This window comes from Pelodiscus sinensis, chromosome 1 (assembly GCF_049634645.1).
Source record: "Pelodiscus sinensis isolate JC-2024 chromosome 1, ASM4963464v1, whole genome shotgun sequence".
Taxonomy (NCBI): domain Eukaryota; kingdom Metazoa; phylum Chordata; order Testudines; family Trionychidae; genus Pelodiscus; species Pelodiscus sinensis.
Window position 1 is genome coordinate 283,185,272 of NC_134711.1, and position 17,650 is coordinate 283,202,921.

Genomic DNA, 17,650 nt, shown 5'->3' on the forward strand with positions numbered 1-17,650 from the left:
TCTGGCCTGTGGACACAGCAGGGAGTCTCAGGCAGACTCCCTGCCTGCCCTTCACATGCTGTTGAGAAAAGTGGCTGTTTGAACGTCTGTGAGCCCAGAGGAGAGAGAAAAGGCTTCTGGTACTGCTCCCATCCCCAGCTCGACAAGTATCTTACGAAGCACCCTACCCCTCCCTCCTGCCATAGCTATTCAAAATCCACATGGCCCCTGCAGCAAGTCTGCTTGAGAAGGCCACTGGCCAAGAGTCAACAGGTAAGTCTCCCAGCCAGATCCTGCCTCTGACACCCCACCCTTTGCCCCCATACTCCACATAACCCAAACCCTCTGCCCCACCCCTGCACCCATAGCCCCTTTCAGATCCTGCATCCCAATCACCTCCCCCGGTCACAACCCTGCACCGTCCCCCCCCCCCCCCACACACACACACACTCCAGTGCCCTGCCCAAAGTCACAACTTCCTCCTGCCCTAGGGCACAGCCCAAACTCCCCTATCTCCTCCTGCACCCTAGTCCCCTTCCCTAGGCCACAGCCTCTTCTGGCTTAAGGTCATAACCCAAACTCCTGCACCCTCATCCCCTAACCCAGGTCACAACTGCCTCCTTTAGCCAAACTCCCTCCAGACCCCACACTCTCTCCTGTACCCCAGTCCCTTATTGCAAGCCCCCTTCTGCACCCAACCTCCATCCCAGACACTGCACCTCCTCCTTTAATATGGAAGAGTGTGGCCCTTGACCCCAGTTCAGATTCATGGACTGGTACCCCATCAAAAATTATTGCGCTCCTCTAACATAGGGAAAGGTAGGAGAGAGGTTCTGGAGACCAAATTTAGGCTGACAGCTTTTGACAAAGGTCCAGTTCCCTCCTCCCTCTCAGTTCCCAGACACAATTTGCCAGGTCAGAGTCCAATCTGCGGACAATTTGATGGGTTTATTGGGGCTAAACAAGCATTTCCCAAAGCCCTTTACACCAGTCAGGCTATTTCTATATGCCAATGGAGTTCTCCTCTTCCCTTCTCCCATCTCCTGTTCTGTACCCCAAAAGAACCCCCTTCTGCTCCTAACCCCTAGATTGTCACACTGACAGAGCTCCCTCTTCCCCTTCCCTCTTCTTAGCAAACTTAATTATACCTATAGTGCCCCTCCTCTGTATCATCCCTTCCAATCTATTGTGACAGCACAACCAAGCTAATATATGGTTTCCCTGGCCTACTTCCTATCACAGTTCATTGGCAGGGCTCCATCATCTACAATTCCTCGGTCTTCACTGCATAAACAGTAGCCATCAGTGCCAGCAGCTCCTCTCCATACTCTATCTCCTCTGGGCAAACAGCAGATGGCAGTCCCAGCACAGTTCCTCCAAACTTGGCCTTTTCCAGGAGAGGAGTACTCCACCACTTGGTAGATGATCAAGAGCCCCACAGCAGGCTAAAGATGTCTGCCTTCTTCTCTGTCATGGGCACAACTGTTGGAGATCTGGCCTCTCCTACTTCCTGCCTCGCTCTTATGCTTCTGGTGGAGGGGAAGAGCTGGTTTGGTTCCATTCACCGGGGCACCATGGTAGGTTCTCCCCGCCCCGCCCCGTCCTGGCATCCCCATCCTCCCCCACATCAAACATGGAGGGAGGCGACTTTGTCTGACTCTACAGTTTAATGATATATGGTCGCTCTTAGAATTCTGTTTTTCACTTTGTTCTGATAATATTGACTTCAACAGTTCTATGGCAACTTACACTAGCAGAAAGCCTGCCCCATAGTGATAAAACAGGGCTTAAAATATTTACCATTATTTTGTCACTTTGGCCAATCAATTCCAAATTACCATGGTTTGCCAATGTCCTTAAAAAGCCTTTGCATAAAACTTTAGCTAGTCTACAAACAATTATTTTGGACAGTGAGACCACCCTACATATTTGATTAGGTGCTACCTTAAACTTGGTGCTGTGTCCAAAGTACACAGTTCCCTGAAGTTTATTATCTATAAATTGGTTGACAGCCCAAATGTGTTTTATGACATATGGGAATACATTTATAAAACTTGTTGTCCATTCCAATTCCACAGCTATATCCTTTTTTATTTTCCTTGTAATATGCTGTGGGGCTTGCACCACTGAAGATTATAGACATATATATTGATTTTCATCCTGTTTATTTAGGGACTTTATATGCAATACATTTTCTGTGTTCTGTACTGTCTTGGGAACTCAAAATTCTTCATAGTGCTTCCTGATGGGTTGCATGGTTACATTCCTTTTCTTGTGTTTTCCCTAAACATTAGCTACACAATTAATGAACAAATCAAACAAACTTTGAGCACTGGAATTTTTCTCTGGATGCAAATGTAAAGGATTTTTCAAAACATCTTATATTTCTCTTTCAGACCCTAGGGAGGAACTGTATGCTTCTAACTCTAAATAACTCATTCTTGCTGGCAGCAGATGTTTGCCCTAAGGAGTATAGTTTGAACTCAGACAAGGCTTTAGCTACGCAAATCCATTTACAAATACAACATAATCTAATATTGCACTTTTCATACAATCTCTCAAGGTGCTTTAAAATCCATAAAAAAGAGCTATAAAGGATTTCAGAACTAATACTCTGTCTTCCATATAAACCAGCGACCACAATTTTGTTGGTGCTGAAATGTTTTCCATTTGTTTAGAATAGCTATTTATGAATAGTGTTCTAAACAAAGTTCTTACTGGTTTTTTTCCAAAACTAGTACACTTTAGAATTAATTCTTTAAGAGCTACCTTAAATAACTTTTAATACTGACCTCAGAGTAGAGATGATTTGATTTGGGTTTGTTTCTGTTAGCTAGCAATTCTGTAGGGAGAAGAGGCTTATTCTGGATTAAACCAAAAAAAGCAAATTTCCAAAATTTTGGGATAAACATAAAGATTAAAAAATGTTCTAAATCAAACGCACCAAACATTTGACTTACATTGAGCACTTCTGATAAATGTCAATAATTTTGAAAAAAAAATCAAGGGAAATTTTGAAACAAAATTCATTCAGAAACTCAGATTTTCCGGAGCCTCCCAACTCTCAGTGTGTATGGTAGTGTGACCATACAGCAGCTAACTCTTATGATTTTTTTGTATCACATCATAACATTAGGAGTATGTCTAGACTACATGCCTCTGATGACAAAGGCATGTAGATTAGGCTACCCAGCACAGGGAAATGAAGTGGTGATTTAAATAAAGGCATACCAGGGAGATTGACAAATGCCTTTGATGTCGACTGCGGAGCGTCCAGACTACCGCGCTGAGCCAAAAAACAGCTGATCGGCACAGCGCAGCAGCCATTTAAATGTAAATGAAGCAGCAATTATTTAAATCACCACTTCATTTCCCTGTGCAGGGTAGCCTAATCTACATGGCTCTGTCACCAGAGGCACGTAGTCTAGACACACCCTAGGTGTTCTTCTGAAAGTTCCAGCTCCTAGGGTGTGTTTAGACTACAGGGTTTTGTCGACAAAAGTGGACTTTTGTTGACAAAACTATACCTGCATCTACACTACCACTGAGTTCTGTTGACATAACTCGGCACTTTTGTCGACAGTGATAAACCTCATTCTACAAGGAATAATGACTTTTGTCGACAGAGTTCTGTCGACAGAAGGCAGGATTGCATCCACACTGTCCTTTGCGTCTACACTCTCATGTCAACAAAGCGGCTTGCTTTGTCGACAGAACTGGATGTAGTCTAGATGCTCTTTGTTGACAGAAGCTTTGTCGACAGTATCTGTCGACAAAGCCTCTGTCAACAAAAGCCTGTAGTCTAGACGTACCCCTAGTGTCAAGGAAACTGATGAGACCCTCAACTTTTATTATTAGATACAAACGTTAGCAAGATTTTGTTATAGAAAGTATAATGCTGCTGGAATTCCTAAACATCTTGATAAAGTTTTCTGATTCCTCAAAGACTTGCTCCTCCTGCCACTTGTCCTTGATACAGCAAAGCACATGTGAGTGGTGCCACTAAAGTCAGTAGGACTAGTGACAATATTAAAAGTTAAGTGTCTGTTATAAGTGTTTTCCTGGATTTGGGGCCTTAAACAACTCTAACATCATTAACTTTAATAGAGTTTCCCCTGATTTATTCTGGTGTGGAAGTACTGGGCCCTGCGATTTGTTTCTAGCTCTTTGTGTTAAAGTGAGTACATTGCAAACTGACATGCTGCTCACCAGCCTTCCAGAAAACAACCTTAAAAATTCAGCCAGGCAGAAAGCTTGTCTCAAAGTAAACAATAGACTAAGCTTAGATGAGAAATCACCCCACCTCTGTATTATTTCCCTCAACATAATGTGACTGCAAAGTAGGGCTGAATGAACATACTGAGGTCTGGATTTTGCACAACCTCTTAGAATGCTGTTTTAGGGTTTATGGAACTGTTAAGTGTCACACAGAAGTTTAAGTTAAGCTATTTCCTTCCAAAAGATCATTTTAGAATATATTTCTAATTGCTTTATCCTATGTTTTTCTTTGTACTTTTATTTTTGTACGGTAAGTGAACATGTCTTTGTCATGCTTCTGGGAGTGGCTCGCTACCATGATTGCTGACCTCAGGGCAGACCAGTAGCAAACAGAGCCTACACCCTAAATTGGTGGTGTGTTCTTTAATTAAATTTCACCAAGCCAGTAACAAATATGAACTCCTTCACTATATTAGACTTACGGAGTCACAGACAATTCCTTTAGGCGCTCCAGTTTATCTTGCCACTCAGACAAAATGGACTTTGTCATGGAAGATTATTTATACCAAAAATCCCACCATGTCAGGTGGCTCCCTTTCTCACTCAATCAATACTCTAGATCGTACATCAAAGATAATGCTGGTCACCAGTTTTACTGTAAAATAACCAAAGGTTTATTAGTAGGGCCCTACTAATTTCACAGCCATGAAAAACATGACACACCATGAAATCAGCCCTTCTCTGTGAGATCTGATGTCACACAGAAGTGAGGGTGGAAATCCCATGACCCGCCCTACAACAAGTTTGTGAGACACACCTCCCCCAATCTCCTTTTGGGTCAAGACCCCACAGTTACGACACTGTGAAATTTCAGGTTTAAACAGCTGAAAATGTGAAATTTGCCAGTTTTTAAAATCTATGACCATGAAATTGACCATCATGGCCTGTGAATTGGTTAGGGCCCTAATTATTAACTACGAAAATGAAATGAGTACTAGTGAGTGGCCAAAGCAGCTCATACAGATCATAGAATAATAGAACCATAGAGCTGGAAGATACCTCAGAAGGTCATCAAGTCCAGTCCCTGTTCTAGGCAGGACCAATCCCAACTAAATCAACCCGGCCAGGGCTTGAGTCATATCTGGTCATTCTAAACAGTGGAAATGACATACTGAACAGCCAGTTTCCCAACATCTTTTCAGAATACCCAGATTGTCTCTGGGGATCTGCACTTTGCATATAGTGAGCTGCCCTATAAGGGTCCAAACAGTCCAAGCATATGGAACAGTGTGGGACAAAGCATGAAGATGTCTGAAATTTTAATGTTTAGACCAATCAGAAGAAGGTGACAGCCCAAAACTGAATGGAGAGATAATAGGTAGCATTTTGCCATAGCCAGACAGAATTAAAACCTTCACGAACTTTGAGATTTGTTCTAAATCTAAAGCCATAGGCCGTGTCTAGACTGGCAAGTTTTTCCACAAAATCATCTGCTTTTGCGGAAACCTTGCCAGCTGTCTACACTGGCCGCTTGAATTTCCGGAAAAGCACTGATGATCTCATAGAAGATCGTCAGTGCTTTTCTGGAAATACTATTCTGCTCCCGTTCGGGCAAAAGTCTTTTTCCAAAAGACTTTTGCGCAAAAGGGCCAGTGTAGACAGCACAGTAGTGTTTTCTGCAAAAAAGCCCCGATCGCGAAAATGGCGATCAGGGCTTTTTCGCGGAAAACCGCGTCTAGATTGGCCACGGACGCTTTTCCGCAAAAAGTGCTTTTGCGGAAAAGCATCCTGCCAATTTAGATGTGCTTTTCCAAAAATGCTTTTAACAGAAAAGTTTTCCGTTAAAAGCATTTTCGGAAAATCATGCCAGTGTAGACGTAGCCACAATTTTTCCATCTGTAGCTGCCAAGAGGGGAAGAACATGTTCAGAGTAAGTCTGTGGGAGAAGGGGGACTTATTACACCGCCCTGGAAGAAGTCATCAGACTCTACCCCCTGGTTTAACTACACTATGTAATCTGGGTCAAAGCTGGCGTGCAACCTTGTTGAACGTGGTCCACTTGCCAGAAAAAACACAAACGGTGTCTTTGCTGCTCACCGTGTCCTTTTTTTCTCCAACTGTATCTATCACAAAAATTTCACACCTGCTTTACTCCATGTTGAATTGTAGCACTAGAAATACCTCTGACCTAATTCAGTGCCCCATTTCTACCTCCCTTTCTATCTTTCCTGAACGAATCACACATGCATATAGACATTATTGATACTGTGTATGAATCGTCTAAACTATGACCACTAGATTGTAATCTCCATTATATCATATCTCATCTAGTTTTTTCATGCTTGCTTTCCATACTTTCTTTGTATTTGCACATGCCAACATTTTTATATTAACATTCTTCTTATTCTTCATTTTTTATTTCAGAAGAATTCTGTTTATGCCATGCTTCCTACAGTGAAAAGACACAAGTTGAGTTAAACTGAAGCTCCCTTCCTCATTTCCTCTAATTTATACAAAGCCCAGTTAAAATGCTCTACCAGTTTTGCACATAGAAGGTACTCTTCTGCTCACAAGCAGATCATTTAATGCAAAACAGACTTACACGAGAAAGCTTTCCAGAGTTCAATGAATCTGAGACCCACCAGAGTATCTATCAATCGGCCTTCAGCATAACATTCTTCTTTCTTTGCTCAGGGTTCAGAGTGAAAAATAGCTACATCTCCCTACTTATGCAGTCTCCGACCTTTCTGCTGAGAACGCCAGCTAGGAATTCAGCTAGCATCCATTGTGGTAGTGGTGAGTTCCGTGATGTGTACACCTGTCTACTAAGAGTATGTGTTTACTGCAAGTGAACTCGTAATGGTAGAATTGTGCTAGCTTTAATTTAGCTAACACTGGTACCAACTGTGGGATAGATATGGCAACACAAGCTACCAACATGACTGCATACTCAGGGTCCCTGGCAGGCTTGTACTAAAGGGATTAGATTGTGCCGAAGCTCATGCTGTCATGTCTATGCTGCTACTGTTACTCACACTACCTAGATTAAACTTTACAGCAGAAACAAACTCTAGGAGTTGGACAATGATCCCCACCACTCATTTCATATAGCTCACCAAACAACAACTTTTATTATTATTACCACCAGCTCAGATTCAATTTGAATCAATGAATTATTGTTTCCTCAATTCCAGTAAAAAGCTCTCTCTTCCTTAGTAATAATCTAGTGTCTCAAAGAGAGCTTTTAAAAGCATGAATATGAAAATGTCAGTTCAACCTGCTTTGCTGCTATTGAAATCTTCAGCAGGCAACCTATTACCTAAATTCTTTTGCTACACACCAAGAATTTTTAATACAATGTCACTTCAAACCATGGCAACACAAACATGTCCATGATGTCCGGTTTCTATGGAAGCACAAGTATCGGAACACAAGGACATTCACAACAAAGCCTTAGACTCTTTAAATTTGAGTGTCTATTCTAGCTAAACTGCTGGCCAGTTGCAGTGCATTCTGGCAGCACTGAATGAGTAAAAACACGAATTCCAACTAGACCTGTTATTCCTACATTTTTTATCTTATTCCCAAACACGAAGAGATATGTTAGCTGTAGCCTACTTATATGTAAACCTTTGTATTACGGTGCTTTAGGTGGATTCACACACTACTAAATAAAGTGGGCAAAAGCAAATAGAATAATTCTATGATGTGCCACCAAATGAAACAATTTAGAGTTGGAATTATGTCACTGTGAGAATTCTGAACCAAGTCCACTGTAGCTACAGAAGGAGTCACAAATACTTTATATGCAACTGTGAAAGGTTAAAACAAGAAATTGGAAAATTTCAGATAAACAATATGTCTGTCTCCCTCCCGCTTCCAGCCCCACAACAAGAATAGAAAAAGGGAGGGAAAATTTCATGGATAAAAATTCAACTTTAGTTGCTGAAAGCAGAATAACCTATTGAAGTGCTGTTGTCTCATCAGTGGAATGTTAATTAGATAGGTGAGAGAAATCAGGAGAGTGTTTTGTAGATCACTAGATGTAGATGCACACTAGAAATGAATTAGTCAGTGGTAAATCCATTACAACGGAGAGAGATTGTTTTGGCAATATATTACTCTAGGTTATTTACTTTAACAGCATTTTGTGAATCTTAAATGTCATCATTAACTGGCTAAGAGATCAGAAACCTCATTTATACCTCTCTGTGACCTGTGTGTAAGAAGATTAGAAAAGATATTATTTAAGTGTTATAAGTATCACAGAGCTGCAAAAAATAATTGTTTTGCAACAGCAGCAATCAGATCAGGTGTTTTCATTCCAATATGGCTGTAGGCATAGGTAGAGACCATGTGCTAGGATATAATGGATAGAGGTACAACTCCCAGGTGGTGGATAGGAGTAGCCCATCTTGAAACTCAGAAGGGATGCACCAAATATTATGAAAGAAAACATAGTTGGTAACACTTATTTGATTTCAGAGCAACTGAAAAAAAAAAAGATGAAAAGACACAGAGAATTGCTTCCCTAGGATTCCGTTTAAAAGTTACAGTGTATGGGAGGTGGGAGAGGGGGGGTTAAACATGGGCTCATCACAGAGAAGACCAACAAACCCAAACATAAAGAAAATAATCTGATCATAGCGGACTAAATATTCCCTGCTCTACTCACTTATCTGCTGTTCCAAGGTTTAGTCCTTCCCAAGGCATGTATTGCACAGAAACATTATGGGCTGACAAAATCATTACATTTGCTACCAAAATGAAAATGTGTCAAATTAGTGTACTATTATTATAAGATTATTATATGGATTGGAAGCAGCTTCATAAAGTGAAATAGACAGAAGTTGGGAGGCAGAGGAAATGAGGGGTCTGAGATAGATGGCAGGTGTTAAGACAAGTGAAGAAGTTAGGAGAGTAGGCAATCCGGGTCTACAGCCAAGGTCAGTTTGGCAAAAGGCCAACCATCAGCTACATGGTGGGACTTCATTCAGGGGGAGATAACGAGGCTAAGCTTAATGGAGAAAGAAGCCATTGCCAGGAATGACTGGCAATCCTGTGCTGTTCCTTCTGTCTTTAAAGGTAACCTCAACAGGCGGAACCAAACCCGGGACCTCTGGAGCTTAGCACATGAGCGTCTACTGCTTGAGCTAAAAGCCAGCTGGGCACTCACCTAAGGCCACAGATGAAACTCATTCACTCTCCCTATGGCTGATCTAAGTGCCACTACATGAGATAGTAAATCATACCAACCAGGTGTGTGGGTTCCACAAACATGCTTTGGAATGAAAGACACAATCAAGAAAATGTCTAGACAAATCACAGACATACACACAATGCATGTTTAATAACAAGAATACACACCTCTATCATTTGAGTGGAAGGAAATCTCTGTTAGATTGTAGTAAGTCCCTTATCCTCTCCATGTACAAGCAGCCATTACATGATCATTTACATAAAAATACATTGCATTATACTGTCTTCCCCCATAGCCAAAGCTTATCCCAAACAACTAAGGTTCATAGAAGTTTATATTCAGTGACTCAGAATGAACCTGTAACAAATCCACATGTAAGAACAACCTGTACATAGAAACTCAGACATGAATCTGGACCTTTGCATACAAAGAAAGATTTCTGTCCCTTAAAATAAAGGAGATCTCATTTAGCTAGTAGTAGATCTTTACACTCATGCAGAGTTCCACCAATATGATCAGACCCAAGGCCAGAACATAACATTACAAAGCTGGCACTTTATATTAATGCGCTTTGCTAACATTAAATAAGACATTGATTTTAGTAAAGAGCTAATTGTGCACTAAAATTGAAAAAGCTTCACTTTCATTATCCAGCTAGTTTACTGTGAACTAAATTCTATTTTGCTTGATATTCACCATTCACTCTTTAATCTTCATCACGTGTTCTTTGCAGCGTGAATGTATGACAAAATATTAATGTTTCCAAGTCTCCCATTATACACAGGACTACTGGTTAGCCAACCTCCATCTTCCCTTCATTCTCCAAGAACCTCTTAAAATCCACAGTGTGTTAATAAAAATAAAACAAAATAAAATAGCTGTTATCCATATCTCTAGGTATCTTTTGACAATAATTCCTTCTTAGCAGGAAAAAAATATTTATTTCTTGTATTGTACAGCATCAGACATATTGCCAATACTAAACAAACAATTTTTAATAAAAAAGGATTGTTCCCAGATTTATTGCCTTCAAAGCAAGGCCTAAGTCTGAGGTCTCCTCTTTATCCTAAACTTCAGTTTGAAACTGATTAAAATTCTACACCCTTTTCTTGGTCTGCCAGATAAACCACAGTATCAAAAAATCCTTTTGTGAGAGGGTTGAGAATAACCTTATTAAATATGTTCACCTAACACTATAATTTTTACCAGTCATATATGAAAACATAGGGATACTCTTTAACCCAATATTGAACTGCACCTCCACTATGAAAAATGGGGTTGGTTCTGCGAACTACAAGTAACATAATGGTCAAAGAGGTATAGAGGAGGTCACAATCACCCCCTTTTTTGATGGAGTATTTCAGGAGTGATCAAAAATATTTTCTTTTATAACAAGAATTATGGAAATGATGGAAAATCAGCATTTTAGACTGACAGACACACTAATTCCAATTCTCTTTATATTAAAACAACACCAAAGAAACTCTGTTCTGAATCTGATGTGATTTAAAATCCCCAGGGTTCTTCACAGCATGTCTTTCTCACTCTTTGATGACTTCGCTTCCATGGTTCACAGTGCTTATTGCTCCTAGGGCATGTGATAAATATGAAATCTGGCATTCCCCTCACTCTTCCTTGTCTGTGAGCACAGAGAACTAGTAACTCAAGCTCAGCTCTCTTAGCAGAAGAATCAACATAGTATTGTCATTGCTGTTAAAATTCATTTTCACTAGGCTTGGAGAGGATAAGGCATGCATTACTGTGAATGACATTGTTCAACTTCAGCAGAGTAAGATCCATTATTGAGAAGACTTGGAATGACTATATTAGATCCTTTCATCCAACCCTACAATTTGGTGACATATAGCAGTTCTGCTTTCTTATTTTCCATCATAAATTATCTTCACAGAAAAGCAAAAAGTTCAGTTTCTTCAAAAATACTCTTTAGTGAATGTGCTAATTATGAAGATGTTAAAACATAAGCATGGTGAAATGTGTTATTTCTAAAGAAGGGACTTTCATTAGTTTACCTTTGTGTGTTTAATGCCAGTTACCTTCTTTTAGCTAAAGAAGAATGGTATTACCCATTATGCACAGAATGGTCAAATGGTGAGAAACATTGTCAAATGTAATGGAAAGTTACGCTTAATTATAATAAACTTCTCTGGGCTTTTTATGGGCACAGGTTGTTCCTCCTTCAACCAGGACTCTCTGGTCTGGAAACATCTGGACCACAGATATTCCAGGACCACAGAGTCCAAGTACCAAGTAACCCGTGTTGAGGGAGGGGTGGGCCGTGCAGCAGGGAGTTCTGGCCCCTGCTGCCAGGTGGTTGTGGGGTCTAGAAGTGGCAGCAGAGCCCCAGCAGCTGCAGAGCCCTGGTAGCTGAGGCAGCCTCAAGGTCCCAGCAGCTGCAGAGCCCCAGCAGCCCTGGCAGCTGTGGAGCCCTGGCTGCCCTGGCAGCCACGGAGCCCTGGCAGCCATGGAACCTTGGCCATGGCAGCCACAGAGCTCCTGCCTGGGGAGCCATGGCTGGGTAGGCAGCAGCAGTGCTGGGCTGGAGTCCTAGCCAGGGGCAGCATGGGTCATGTTGGGAAGGACCTCCCCTCTTTCAGCAAGTCCCCTTGTTTGGGACCAGTCAGGTTCCTGAGGGTGCTGGATGAGGAATGTCCAACCTGTAGTACCCTTCTAGTTGAAAAATCCTCTTTTGTGACACTACCTGTATGGACATTGAATCAAGAAAACTAACCAACTTTCAATCTTGCTTTAGATCCTTATTCAGCTTGGTTATGGTCAAGGTATACACACAGAGAAATTAGAACAAATGTTTCTTGATGGAAGGTTGCAATGCAATAGTACTTAATTTCCTAGAATTCAGAAAACCAACACAAAAACCAAGCAACACAGAGAAAGAAAACACTGTTACCTACAGCGGAGTCGTACAACTCCCCCCCGCCCCCCCATGTTGCTTTAATCTAGCTCTTTCCAGACTGATTGCTGTAGGCCCAGATCACACACTTCCCTAGACAGCCTTCTAACCTGTTAGCAATGATGTAGGAAGAACACATGCTAGTTAATACCAAGACTTCTAGCTTTACTGAATACTGACAAATGTATAGCTAGAAACCACTCTCACTCTCCTGTGTGTTAGTACTGTTAAAATAGGTAGTAGATTTATAGAGATGTGTTTAATGTTTGGTCTTTATGAAATACTTGTGCGTTGCTACAGGCAGGGCTGGATTACCCAGTAGACAGACTAAGCACGTGCTTAGTGCACCAATGAAGCAGGGGAACCAAAAAAACTGAGATTTTTTTTTAAATTCGATATTTGATATTTCAAAAAAAGCATCAAAGTAGTCATCATGGGAAAAATCAGAACTCCGCAAAACACTCTTTTTCTCAGCTGAAAAGAATAAAAAACCCTCAGAGAACAACAATGTGTCAGGACAGACTTGATTCACTTTCCCTATTGTGTATGGAAGTGGACATGCTTCGTCAAGTCAGCTTCAATGAACTTATCCAGAATTTTGCAATCAGAAAATCTAGAAAGAAGCTATTTTAATTTCAGCATACATGTAAGTTTTGTGTCATTTCGAAAAATAAAATTTTATTTTACGATATAGTATTGTTTTATTTTTGACTTACATATGGGGGGACACCATAATCTTTTCAGTGCTTAAGGCCTCTAAAGGTCTTAATCCGGCCCTGGCTACAGGCATTGATCTCACAATATCTGTATCCCATGTTATAAAATAATCTTTAAGGGTTTTTTTTTTTTTTTGCTCTGTAAATATAAAAGTATTTGCTATGAAATTGGAAACTCCCCTAGTCAGGAAAAAAGCATTATCTAGCGTGAAATACTAGTTTACCACAAGAGTAATTTCCTGCCCAACAAAAGAAGGCCTATGGACAACAGACATTGATGGATGAGATGGATTCAGAGACTGGACAGCCATCTGTCTTCTTTGGTTTAGACCAGTGTTTCCCAATTTTTTTTGACCATGGAACCCTTTCAAACTCAGAAAAATTTCAAGGAACCCCCTAGCCAGGGATTAAGTTTGTCGAGCAAAAAAAACCCACACCCAAACACACACAGACTTCCAGTACACCACAATTGGTAGTAATAAGATGCTAAATACGGTCATGAGATCACCATTCATTTAAATTCAACATATTGAATATAACACCATTCATTTATATTCAACAAAAATCATATTAAATATGTACAAAAAATAAAGCTATCAAATAATATTAATTATATTCACAGTTTTCAATGCAAAGAGTGGTTTTTCTTCTTTTCTTGGCAAATTCTTTTTATATTTGGTTTAATACTAGAAAGTTGGATTCGCATATCTGGCGCAGCATTCAGTCGATTTCTGTATTCCGTTTTCATTGCTGCATAGTTCGAGAACCCAGTTTCGCACAAGCATGTACTGGAAAAGGGTAACAGCTGACGAATTGCGCGTCTCGATAAAGATGCATATTCTTGACTTTGACATAAGTCACTCCAAAATGTAATCAGAGAAACTTCTTTAAATTTTTGTATTAATTGGCCATCTGAAGCGATTTCAATTAGGTTTTCATAATCTTGTGTAGAAAAACTGACTGGCTTTTCTGTTAAACTTAATGGATTTTGAATCCAGTTATTGTTGTCATTGATGTTTGGAAAATACTTAATGATGTTCGTGTATAAATCGTGGAGATGATCTGCAATGTCGCTGCGAATATCTTCATCAAGTTTGTATCCATTTTCTTCAAGGAAATCATTCAGAGTTGGTAAACAATCCAAATCATTTCGTCCTACAGATGAGATCCAAAACTGTAGCTTCCGTGACAATGACAAAATTTTGTCTTTCGCATTAAAAATATTTACATTCTTTCCTTGCAGCGACAAATTTACTTCATTTAGTTTTGTAAAGATGTCTGCAAGATACGCAACTCTAGATAACCACAAAAAGTCTGTTAAACGATCAGACAGTTGGAATTTGTGATCCATCAGATTTGCGGAGAGCTCATGACGCAATTCAAATAATCTAACCAGCACTTTTCCTCGTGATAGCCACCTGACTTCTGTATGTAGAAGCAGGGCTGTGTGCTGACTACCCATATCTTCACACATAATTTTGAACAGTCTTGATTGTAATGGTCGAGTTTTTATATAATTAATAATCTGTAGAGCTTTGTCAAACACATTTTTAAGAGAGGGAAAAATATTCTTAACTACCAGAGCGTGTCTGTGGAGAATTCAGTGACTGCTGGTGCAGTTTGGTGCTACATTTTTTATTCTTGTTACAGCGCCAGCCACTGTTCCTACCATTGCTTTGGCACCATCACTGCACACATCAACACATTTTTCCCAGCTTATTTGATGTGTTTTCATAAAGTTATTGATACAATTGAATATATTCTCACCAGTTGTATTGGTTTGCAAAAATTCACATAAAAGTAAGTCTTCTTCAATAGAATTATTAAAATCATAACGGACAAATACAAGCAGAACTGTAAGACCTGCAACGTCAGTGGACTCGTCTAATTGTAATGCATATGCATCACATAAATGCAGCCAAAAAATAAGCTCCTTCTCGATGTCAGCAGCAAGATTGTGAATACGAAGTGTGACAGTATTGTTTGATAGTTGCACAGCCTCAATTTTTTACTAGACTCCTGATCTAACATACACATCACAATATCTTTTGCACATGCTTTTATGAGTCCCCAATAGTGTGTGCTTCTTCGGCGAGCGATATACCATAGCTTACTTTGTAAGATGCCTCTGTTGCATTTTCATTATCAGATTTGGCAATTTTTGACATGAAGAGTTTACTTTTTTCAAGCGATTCAAGCTTTTGCTTAAAAAAACTAATGTCTTTATCTTTGTATTCTGGATGATTTGTTTCAAAATGTCTTTGCAATTTAGCAGGTACTAAACAACTATTAGATAATATTTGTTGCACACTACACACTGGGCACCTGGAGCATCTTCATTTCCATTGCTTGTGAATCCAAATGCCAAATAGTCCTCACAATACCTGCGTTTCTTATTAGTCAGCTGAAATTTTTCATAATTAACTTGAGCTGCCTCAGTATTTTCCTTGCTGGTTTCAGTAAAAATATTGGAGTTTGAAGTACTCACTTTTCTCTTTAAAGTTCCTTCTTTTAACCAACGATCCATGGGGAATTTTGATATTAGATTGAATTCTTAAACTTAAAGTCACACACAGGAGCCACATGTCCTCACAGTGTGTATGGGGATTTGTTCCGATCCTCACAGTGAGCAGGAGTTCCGGTGTTCCACTCACTGATAGTACTCCCCCCCCCCTCCACACACACACATGCTGCCTTTACCAAGGGACCTAGCAGCAGCAACAGCTGCTTGTCCTGCTTCTGCCCGATCAACCCAAGATCCCTCTCCCGCATCCTCCGCTGCTACTCTGCTTTTTCCAGTGGTAAAAGCAGAGCGGTAGCGGGGGACGTGGGAGAGGGATCTTGGGTTGATCGGGCAGGAGCGGGACACGCAGCTGTTGCTGCTGCTAGGTCCGGTGGTAAAAGCAGAGTGGCAGCGGGGGACACGGGAGATGTCTGAACGGGGAGCGGGGAAGGAGCCAGCATCTTTGCGTGCCGGGCTCCTCTGTCTCTTTAGGGGCAGGGGGAGGGGAACGTTCGGGTTCTCGCGGAACCCTTACGTTCGCTTCGCGGAACCCCAGGATTCCACGGAGCACCATTTGGGAAACACTGGTTTAGACAAAACGAGTCCTGCATCTTGGCAGGGGGTTCAACTAAATGGTCCTTGAAGTCCCTTCCAATGCTATGATTCTATGACTGCAAGCTCTTCACAGAAGAGAATGTCTCTTTGGGCTTGTTGACATATTGTAGAGCTTCTTTCATTGGCATAGGTTCTCCACCTTCTCAAGAGATGGAAGTGCCGTCGATGGAAAAAGCCTTAGCAGGCCAAGCCATGGTAAGCCTTTGTATAATGCCTAGCATAATGAGAGCCAATCAAGAAATGAGGCTTTTTCACTCTAACACAATGCAAAATATAAGTTCAGCAACCTAAAAGAGAAGTCCATTGCTGTACTGCTATTTGCCAGGGTAACCTCAGAAAAAGCTGCCAGCTTGAAACCATTCTACAATCACTGCTACTTTTGGGTCATGTTCTTGAGGAAGAACCAAGAGAATAATAAAAAAAAGCTGCTGAGGTGAAAGGTAGATTTGCAATTCACATTAATTTTTTTCATCATTTGGTTGACTTGTCCATGTCACATTACTTTCAGGTTGATTAATGTTCCAATATACAGTATGTCAAGCTTTAGAATCAAACAACAGACATTATAGTTTTAGAATAAATTGTCCAAAAAAGGTAAATATCAAGGCGATGAGAATATGTAGTGTCTTGTCTCTGTACAACTTTTTAAACACATCTTTGCAATATTTCTGTTACCTACATAAATCTACACTCTGAAAATACTGAAAACATGCATATATAAAGAAATATCAACAAAGGTATGTTTCTGGGCACAATTAAACATCTCGATTATGACTTACAAAGCCCTTAATGGATTGACCATCTCCTCCTATACGAACCTGCCCGGGAACTGAGGTTCTGGGCAGGGAAGGTTCTGTTCCATGTTCCTTCACTTTTGGAGATAAAGTTGACATCTACGCAGAACAGGGCCTTCTCAGCCTTCACCCCTAGGCTATGGAATTCTTTCCCCCGGGACATTCACCTCATGCCAGCATTGGCACTGTTTTGATGCCAGGCCAAGGCCACCCCTTTTACCTGTGCTTTTATTGGTGTGTGTGTGAGTCCTTCCTCTTGAGGTGTTTTAACAGGTTTTATGTTTTCCCCCACTTTGGGGTCTTGTATTTTACTTTATATACATTTATTTATTGTGTTTAAAAAAATTGTAAGATGCCTAGAATATTTTAAATAGAGAGGTGGGGTAAAAATATTTTAAATAAATAAATAACTTCTCCCCACCCACCAGAACTATGGTGATGTTAGTGATTAATAGACTAATCTCAGAGATTCCTGTACCAGAGGAGAAAGAGCTGAATCTTGTGTGGATGAATCAGACCGCTTAGGTGTATAAAATGAGGCTTGAAATCTCATGAAAAACTGGGATCCTGACTCCACATCGTGTGGAATGGAAGTACACACCAGATTCTGATGCCATGTAATAAGCAGACTCAACTGGTGAGTCGGCTCTAGGTCGGTGATTTTGAAACTTTGGGTCATGTCTCATCAGGGTAAGC